This window comes from Colobus angolensis, unplaced genomic scaffold, assembly GCF_000951035.1.
Source record: "Colobus angolensis palliatus isolate OR3802 unplaced genomic scaffold, Cang.pa_1.0 Scaffold166, whole genome shotgun sequence".
Taxonomy (NCBI): Eukaryota; Metazoa; Chordata; class Mammalia; order Primates; family Cercopithecidae; genus Colobus; species Colobus angolensis.
In genome coordinates this window covers 4,546,038-4,555,652 of record NW_012114777.1, presented here as the reverse complement: position 1 = coordinate 4,555,652, position 9,615 = coordinate 4,546,038, and the positions used below count along the sequence as shown (strand labels likewise).

Below are 9,615 nucleotides of genomic sequence, written 5' to 3'. Positions count from 1 at the left end.
GGCTAATTTTTTTCGTATTTTTATTAGAGACGGGGTTTCACCATGTTAACCAGCATGATCTCAATCTCCTGACCATGTGTTCCACCCCCTTAGCCTCCCAAAGTGCTGGGATTACAGGCATGAGCCACTGCACCGGCTATCTTTCTCTCTTTCTCTCTTTCTCTCTCTCTCTTTTCTTTCTTTCTTTCTTCTTTTTTTTTTCTCAAGTGTCTTGCTCTGTCACCCAGGCTGGAGTGCAGTGATGCAATCATGGCTCATTGCAGACTCAACCTCCTGGGCTCAAGCAATCCTCCCACCTCAGCCTCCCAAGTAACTGGGATTACAGGCCTGCACCACCAGACCTAAATAAATTTTTGTATTTTTTAAAAGACAGGGTTTCACCATATTGCCCAGGCTGATCTCGAACTCCTGGGCTCAAGGGATCCACCTGTCTTGGCCTCCCAAAGTGTTAGGATTACAGGCGTGAGCCACCACCTCTTGCAAGTTTCTTACTTTTTTTTTTTTTTTAAGTGTTCTTGATGTCAAGCAAGATCTTTTTTTGTTTGCTTGTTTTCTTTCCAATAACTTAACTATTCTTAGGACTTTATTTTTTATTTTTATTTTTATTTTTTATTTTTTATTTTTTTTTGAGACGGAGTCTTGCTCTGTCATCCAGGCTGGAGTGTAGTGGCACCATCTCGGCTCACTGCAAGCTCTGCCTCCCAGGTTCACGCCATTCTCCTGCCTCAGCCTCCCGAGTAGCTGAGACTACAGGCACCCACCACCATGCCTGGCTAATTTTTTGTGTTTTTGGTAGAGACGGGGTTTCATCGTGTTAGCCAGGATGGTCTTGATCTCCTGATCTCATTATCCGCCCACCTTGGCCTCCCAAACTGCTGGGATTATAGGCGTGAGCCACTGTGCCCAGCCAGGACTTTATTTTTTAAATAAAATTTTAGAATCTGTCAAGTTCTGCAGGATTTTGATGGAAATCTCACTGATTAAATAGTTTAAACTGCCTTCCTAGTCAACAGTATAATGTATCTCATCACCTGCTCAGATCTTGTTGTCCTTCATAATGATTAATATCTTCATTTCATTCATAAAGTTTTATTTGTTTGCCTTTAAAAAAGGATTTATGCCCTTTTATAGCAAGTCCCATGTATAGCATTGTTTCTGTAGGGGAAATTCACCTCAAGTTCCACCTAGGTAAAAAGCAACTTTGGGAATATTTTCTGCACGGAAGCTGGAAATGCTTCACTAGTGATGGTCTACCCACGGTGGGCTCTGTTTTGTAAAGGTCATTTTCAGCTCATCCTGCTTTAGACATTTTTTGTGTTGGTATGTCTCTGTATTATATAGATAGCTATTTACCTATGTGGTTATTAGGAGAAGATGAAAGTTTAATTCGCTGGAAATCTCTCCTTTCTTCACTTCCTCCTTTCATTGTCCCTCCTTTCCCCCTTTTCGCCTTCCTCTTCCAGCCGTTCATCTCTGCTGTGAGACAGGCAGTGGAGCGGAGCCTCACCCCGTCGTGTCTGACTGCTCAGAGCCCTCCGTGTTGTTAGGAGCCCAGGAGAGTCCCTCCTGAAGCACATGGGCTTTCAGAATGAGTTCCCTCTGCTAACGAGGCTTATTCTTTCATAATCAAAATGTCCCTTAAATTATCCCAAGGCCAAAGGCCTTAAATATAAAGCTGGCTGGTGCAACTTTATTATAACATGTAGTTTGAATTTAAGCACCTGGATTTGAAATGTTGGAAAACATTTCAAAGTGTGATTGGGTTTCAGTTGTGTATTCATAAACAGTTGGTGAGGTGTTTATGTGTAGGCAGTTCAACCCTAACTCTGGAGAGGGTCAAGTGCTTGGCCTCAGAGATGGAGAGGGCTCAGCGGCCGCACCTAAGGCAGAGGAGTGCAGCAGGCTCCTTCTGTCGCAGTTGGTCCCTGGAGCGCCCTTCCTCTGGACCAGTGATGGAGGCTGGGCTTCTTTGGAGACCCACAGTCTTTCAGGACCTCCACTTCCTTTCCCTGCCACCTGTTTCTATGTATCTGGAATGGGGAAATGGTAAGGAATGCTTTACTGTAACCCTCTAGGAATAAGACAAGAGGTTTATTATTATTATTATTATTTTGAGACAGAGTTTTGCTCTTGCTGCCCAGGCTGGAGTGCAATGGTGCGATCTCGGCTCACCACAACCTCCGCCTCCCAGGTTCAAGTGATTCTCCTGCCTCAGCCTCCCAAGTAGCTGGGATTACAGGCATGCACCACCATGCCTGGCTAATTTTGTATTTTTATTAGAGACGGGCTCCATGTTGGTCAGGCTGGTCTCGAGCTCCCAACCTCAGGTGATCCGTCTGCCTCAGCCTCCCAAAGTGCTGGGGTTATAGGCATGAGCCACTGCACCTGGCCAATAGGTGGTATTAAGCTTATTGACATTTAATCATGATTCATGAATTTGTCAAAGGCTCACTCATCCAGAGCAAAAATAACTAGTGCATAGTTTCACCTCTGGACCTAGAAAGCTAGCCCTTTATCAGGTGAGCAGTTTCACATACACTTGGCTGACAGCACTGGTTATACATTTGAATCTTCTACTTTGTAAGTAATTAGTCTCCTATGGCTTTTTATGAAAAAATTAAGCGAAAGGTCACCTTGAAAGAAAAATATCTCATAGTCTGCCAAAACTTGGAATTGGTTGGCACAGAAATGCATGATTAAAATATCAAAGTGTAGGTAAGTTATGGTTTTAGCTTTTTTTCTTGTATAGACACAAGGCTATTATTGTTCATAAAGAACATGTAAGACCTCAGCTTTTCCAAGTGTGGAAAATTAGGTCAACATTTTTTCTTTAATATACATCTGGCTAATTATGTTGAGTTCAGCCTTCCAGAATAAGGATAAAAATATTTCTAAAGAAAGAAATGTAAGAAGCAGCCAGAGCGAGTAAGAAAGGCCCAGGGAAGTGCCATAGTGGAGTCCTTCCTCTCATGCAGGCACTGGGCCAGGCGCTGCCCTTTGTTATCTCAGGGAGAAAGGAGAGCAGGGACTGAAAAGCGTTGGGAAGGAAATGGCCCTCTCTCAGTTGCAATCTGTTCTTTCCACTGATAATCTTGCATTACCCTATAACCTACCATCTTCACAGGCCAATAGCAAGGCAGACTGGAGGAGGGTATGCGTTATCTTCATTTATTTATTTATTTATTTTTTTGAGACAGGGTCTTACTCTGTTACCTAGGCTGGAGTGCAATGGTGCAATCTCTGATCACTGCAACCTCTGCCTCCCGGATTCAAGTGATTCACCTGCCTCAGCCTTCCAAGTAGCTGGGATTACAGGCACCAACCACCACACCTGGCTAATTTTGTATTTTTAGTAAAGATGGAGTTTCACCATGTTGGCCAGGCTGGTCTTGAACTCCTGACCTCAAGCGATCCACCCGCCTCAGCTTCCCAAAGTGCTGGGGTTACAGGCGTGAGCCACAGTGCCTGGCCTGTCCTCATTTTAAATAAAAGGGAAAAAGCATAGACCATGTGCTAAGAGGAGAATTCCAGACCAACTATGGGCCTTAAACCTGATTTCCCTGGTTTGCCCAGGCTTTTCATGCTTGCAGTGAGAAAACATGTGAATCTGCTTTTCCTATTATAAAATATTGTTCACGTTAATTATAAACTACTTACTGAGTACACTTTAGGTGCAATGTGGGGTGGCAGGTGAGAGAGAGGATTAAGAGATGATCTCTGTGCTCAGGACATAGACATCTGCTGGGGGACAAACACAATGACCCACCCTACCAAGAAGAAGATGAGACGTGCCCAAAAAGGGACAAGTGCCAATTCTGAGGAAGGACTTACAGAAAGCTTTCAGGAACGGTCCTGGTGGGTGGGAGATGAGGAACAGTGATGTCAGACAAAAGGACTAAAGAAATACAAGGAGGCACAGAAGTTCAAGGCTTCGCCAGGGAGTTGTGACAGACAGGTCTAGCTGGCTGGCCATCTGGGAATGTAGGTTGAAATAGGCTGGACAGGCATCTGCATCTGGACTTTGGCAGGTTTTGAATGCCAAGAAGAGCAGAAGTGAGAATTTCAGTAAAGACTTTCAAATAGGGGAGTGGCATAATTACATTTTGTGATTAAGGAAGTAATTCTGGAGTCAGTGTAAAGGATGGACTGGAGAAGAGAGAGACTGGAAGCAGAGGACCTGTCAGGAGGCCATTGTTGTCAATAGTCTCGGTGAGAAGCTCTGTGGAAACAAAGTAGATACGAACAGGGAAGCAAGCATTATCTTTGGAAAAATATGTCAAGGCTGGTAGAAAGAGCTTTGGGCATGGGCATTGGACACCTAGATTCTGCCACTTCCCAGCCATGAGATTAGGGCACGTCTCTTAAGTTGCTGAAATCAGTTTCTTCATCAGTAAAATGGAAGTGATATCCACCTTATGAGAGAAGTTTTGGGAGAGTGCTTTGTACATTCTAAACTGCAATACCCATTGTGATATTCTTAAGTTTTGGAATTTTGAGACCATCTTATTGAACTATTTAACAGATACTTATCGAGTGCCTTTTGTAGGTTGGGCATTGTTTTAGCTTTTGGGGATCCAGCAATGAATTAAACAACTAAAATGGCCTACCCTCATAGAACTTCTACATCATGGGGGAATAGAAGAGAAACAAAAGGTATAAAATTATATTATAGAGTGTTGAGAGTAATGAGTGGTTAGGAGAAAAAAATAAAGATAAAAATGGGGATACAAAATGATGAGAGAGCATGATGAAATTTCAGATAAGGTGTCCTGGGCAGGTCTTTACTGTGACAGACTGGAAGGAAGTGAACAAGGCAGAGTGCAGATGTCTGGGAAAGAGGCTTCAAGAAAGAGGAAACAGGAGGTGCAAGGTCCTGAGGCAAGAGTGTGCTTGGGTTATTGAGGAATAATAAGAAGACGTGCTTGGCTGGAACAGAGAGCTGAGAAGGCAGATCATGTAGAGCTTGTGGGGTAGAGTGAGAACTTTTGCTTTCACCTCTGCTGAAATAAGGAACTTCTGGAGGGTTTTGAGCACAAGGACGATGAGGTCTGAAGTAGGTTTTAACTAGGTACCTCTGACGGTAAGTTGAGAAGAGATGCAGGAGGCAAACATAAAAAAAGAGAGACCAGTTTGGAAGCTTTAGAAATGATCCAGGGCACAGGTTATGATGTTTAAACCAGGGTGGTGGCATGGGGGTAGGGTCCCCATGAGAAGTGTCCAAATCCCTGGTATGTATTGAAGGTGAGCTCACAGCATTTGCTGATAGACTCCAGATAAAGCGTAAGAGAAAGAAAAGCCAAGAATAACTACAAGATTAATTGTTCAAGGAAAAGTGCAGAGGGAGTTGGGTTGGGTGGGAATCTTAGCAGCTCCACATTGAATTTATTCTAACTGAGGTCCTGAGTGGACATATGTGGCAGGCAGTTGACCATGAGTCTGGAGTTGGGGGAAAGCTCTTGAATGGTGAGGTAGAATTGAGGGTCATTAGCACAGAGCTGCTAAAAGGGGAAGTGAATTTAGCCAAAACAATTTATTGACCAAGAATATAAAAGTGGTTTTGCAACTCACCAAGATTATGAATATATAGGCAATGGCCAAACCATATGTAAAAATGAAAACAACCCAATTGTCCCATAGATTTTTTTATTTTTACAAACATAGAAATTGACCATTTTGATCCTAAAGCTTGAAACTTAAATTTGTTTTATCAGAGTTCCTTCCTCAAGAAATGACCTCCCAGACCTCTCAAAAAGTATCAAAGAACAGAAACTCACCAGATCATCACATCCAGACAATGAGATGCCAGGCCCCTCATTTATTGTGATTGCTTCTTTACTCCTACCTAGTTCCTGTTTTCTTATACATTGTTACATTTCTTCCCTGCTATATAAACCCCTAATTTTAGTCAGTCAGGGTGATGGATTTGATATTGATCTCCCATCTCTTGGCTGCAGCACCCGATTAAACCTTCTTCCTTGGCAGTACTCATTGTCTCAGTGATTGGCTTTCTTCCTGGTGAGCAGCAGGATCTCGACTAAGCCCCTCGTGTTTCAGCAACAAAAATAGAAGTCTGGCCTATAATCTGCAGCAATCTGCCCAGGAAGCCAGCCTGCTATTATGTGGGACTTATAGTAAGTCAGGTGACTGTTTCTGGTTAACAATTCAGGATACCAAACAATAGCCTCTATAGCCATCAGTCCCAAATGGCCAGAACTTGATGAATAACTGACAGTTTTCCCAATCATTTTCTCTACTTCCAACTTATGATCACCCAGAAAAAGCCAATATTCTCTCCTAACCAATCACATAGGATGCCCCTTCTAGTCAGCTGCCTCCAGCTTTCTCAGGCGAATACCTCCACTCAGGGCACACCTGAAGCTTTCCTTTCCTCCACTCTACAGTGTCTCCACCTTTCTGCCTAACTTTGAGTCTCTGCTAAATGCAAGTGATACAAGTGGCTGACTTCCTTGCTACAGCAAACTCAGAGTAAATAGCCTTTGCTTTTCTCATTTGGGTGGTCTGTATTTATTTCCACATCTCCTATAGTATCTCTACATCATAGAGGAATGACCATTCTGGTAAAGAGATTATACAGAATAAACATAGATCTATTTGGGACTACTTGGTGTATTAAATTCCCTCCAAAAAGAACACCCTAATATCTTTAGAAATCCCCTCCCCTTCCTTTTATGGCTTCCTATATATTTCCCTAAACTGTCATAGTTCAAAATGTTTAAACTTATTGTGTGCACCAAAGAACAAGTATAATGTTAAATTGGGTCTTTTCTACTATGAAACAGCTGAATACAAGCAATTAATCATGTGGTTAAGGAGTTGCCTTAAATTGGGTTATTTGTACAGAAATAACTACAACAGTATGGTCTATTTACTTTGTGCTAATAAAGAGTTAAATTTGGCTTGGTCTAAATAATTTGTTAAAAATAGTTTCATCATGACAAAGGATATGTTTGTCTTTTTTTGAAACAGATAATTAGGGCAGCGTATCTGTTATGAAAAGCTTGTAAATATTACAGTAAAAAATTATGAGTAGAATAGTTACATGGTTCATATATTAAACATTTTTTCTCGAAATAGTTATCCAAATTATTGAACTTTCTTTCATTGTCATTACGTTTCCACCCCAGATTTTAAGATTCTAAAGAAGCTGAGATTTTTTTGCCACTGAAAAGGATCATGCTTTGAAATCAGAGTGGAACCAAAAAAACCTCCTATTTGGTTTGAGAAGATTTTGTTAGAGCCTTTGTTTCACTAAGGGCAAATAAATCCAGTGAGACAATGTACACAAAATAATTTTACAAGCTAAATGCTAATAACAGTTTATTTCACTGGATCTACAAGTCAGTCCTGTGAGCTATAGAAGACAGATACTATCATCTCTGCCTCAAGAGGGAGGGGATTGGGAGTGAGAGAAGTTACAAGTTACAAGATTAGCCCAAAGAGAATTTGCCTGTAGTGGATCAAAGAGTCTAACTCAAATCTCCTGAAACCAAGTAAAGAATATTTTTTTTTGTCCTACTCTGATTTCAAACCATGATCCTTTTCAATGGCAATAAAATCTCAGCTTCTTTTTAATCTTAAAATATGATATGGAGGCTGGGCGCGGTGGCTCACTTCTCTAATCCCAACACTTTGGGAGGCCGAGGCGGGCAGATCACCTGAGGTCTCGAGTTCGAGACCAGCCTGACCAACACGGAGAAACCCCGTCTCTACTAAAAATAGAAAAATTAGCCGGGTGTGGTGGTGCATGCCTGTAATCCCAGCCACTCGAGAGGCTGAGAAAAGAGAATCACTTGAACCCGGGAGTTGGAGGTTGCGGTGAGCAGAGATCATGCCATTGCACTCCAGCCTGGGCAACAAGAGGGAAACTCTATCTCAAAAAATATATATATACACATATATGATATGGAAATGTAATGATAAAGAAAGAGTCAAATAATTTGGATAAGTATTTGGAAAAATATGTTTAACCTATGAACTTTGTAATTATCCTAGTCATAACTTTTGGTTATAATATTTGCAATTTGTCATCCCCTTCAAAAGACAAAATAACAATACATTTAGTCTGAAGATCTAATTGACTTTTTTATTTAATTCTAGAATCAGGCAGTACCTTACTGTATGAAACAGAGTAAGTTTCCTGATGAGCTAAGCAGAGGAGGGTGGCTTTATAGGCAGAAAGGACTGAAGAAAACAGAAATAAACAATGACAAGCAGATTGGCCGTTTCAGTTACTTTCCCTATAAGGTTAAAACAGAGTGATTTTTCTTATGCCAGTTTGGGCAAACTGGGCCCCTCCTGATTGCTTGCTGTGAATCTCTTGTGTGTGTGTGTGTGTGTGTGTATTTTTTTTTTTTTTTTGAGGCAGTCTTGTCTCTGTCGCCCAGGCTGGAGTCCTCTGGCTTGATCTCTGCTCACTGCAACCTCTGCCTCCCAGGTTCAAGCTATTCTCATGCCTCAGCCTCCCAAGTGGCTGGGATTACAAGTGCCTGCCACCAAGCCTGGCTAATTTTTGTAGTTTTAGTAGAGACGGGGCTTCACCATACTGGCCAGGCTGGTCTCAAATTTCTGACTTCAGGTGATCCACCCACATCAACCTCCCAAAGTGCTGAGATTCCAGGCGTGAGCCACCACACTTGGCCTCTTCTGCTGTTTGTTTTTTAAAAAACTGTCCCATTTCAGAGTTTCAGAGTTAGTTTAATTATGTGGCAATTTGCATGAACGACTATCTTAGTCATTCTCCCATTGACCTGATGAATAGAACCTGGCTTCTTTCTAGTCATACTAATCTCCTTATCAAAGGATGGTTGGCCACATCCATAGGTTTGTCTCCTAAACATACATTTTTATTCTTTACATGACCAGGCTGAGAATTTTCCAAATCTTTATGTTCTGTTTCCTTTTTGAATACTAATTCTGTCTTTAACTTGTTTCTCTCTTTTCACATTTCACAATAATCAGTTAAGGAAAGCCACACAGCATCCTGGACACACTGCTTAGTTATTTCTTCTACCAGTGTCCTAGTGATGTAGGAGTTAAGAAGAAATTATTTAGGCAGATAGTGAGATATGGGAGTCCTTGGTAAGGTTTTCCTTTTAATGAAAAGCAGCCCCAGAATTGGATTCTTTTCTAGCAAAAAGCAGCCTGTCGAGCTGCAGCCATAGACAAGCAAGCTGGAAGTTTCCATGGGTGAATGCCAGAAGTTGTGCCAATAGGAAAAGGCTACCTGGGACTAGGCATGTTCAAAATGGCCGCTCCGTTTTCCCCTGTCTTCGCCAGCCACATGTACAGTAAAGAGCAGACGACATTGCTGGGGCCAAGTGGAAAGCCCATTTGCATAATAAGATTAGGGTGAGGTGGCCAGCCTTCCCCATGAGCTATGTGAATTTCACACCTGGTCAAACCAATCTGTGGGCCCTATGTAATCAGACACCACCTCCCGAAGTCTGTCTATAAAGTCCAGTGCACTCTGCTGCCCGCTGGAATTCCCATTCAGGCACCCGTCTCTTGTGAGGGTGAACCAACCTTCCTTCCTTCCTTCCTTCCTTCCTTCCTTCCTTCCTTCCTTCCTTCCTTCCTTCCTTCCTTCCTTCCTTC

At 42.1% G+C, this 9,615-nt stretch overlaps 1 pseudogene; it reads right to left on the bottom strand.

Moving 5' to 3' along the window:
* Nucleotides 1-1,471, bottom strand: part of LOC105508716 — a 13,418-nt pseudogene extending 11,947 nt beyond the window's left edge.
* Between the last annotated feature and the right edge of the window lie 8,144 nt (nt 1,472-9,615).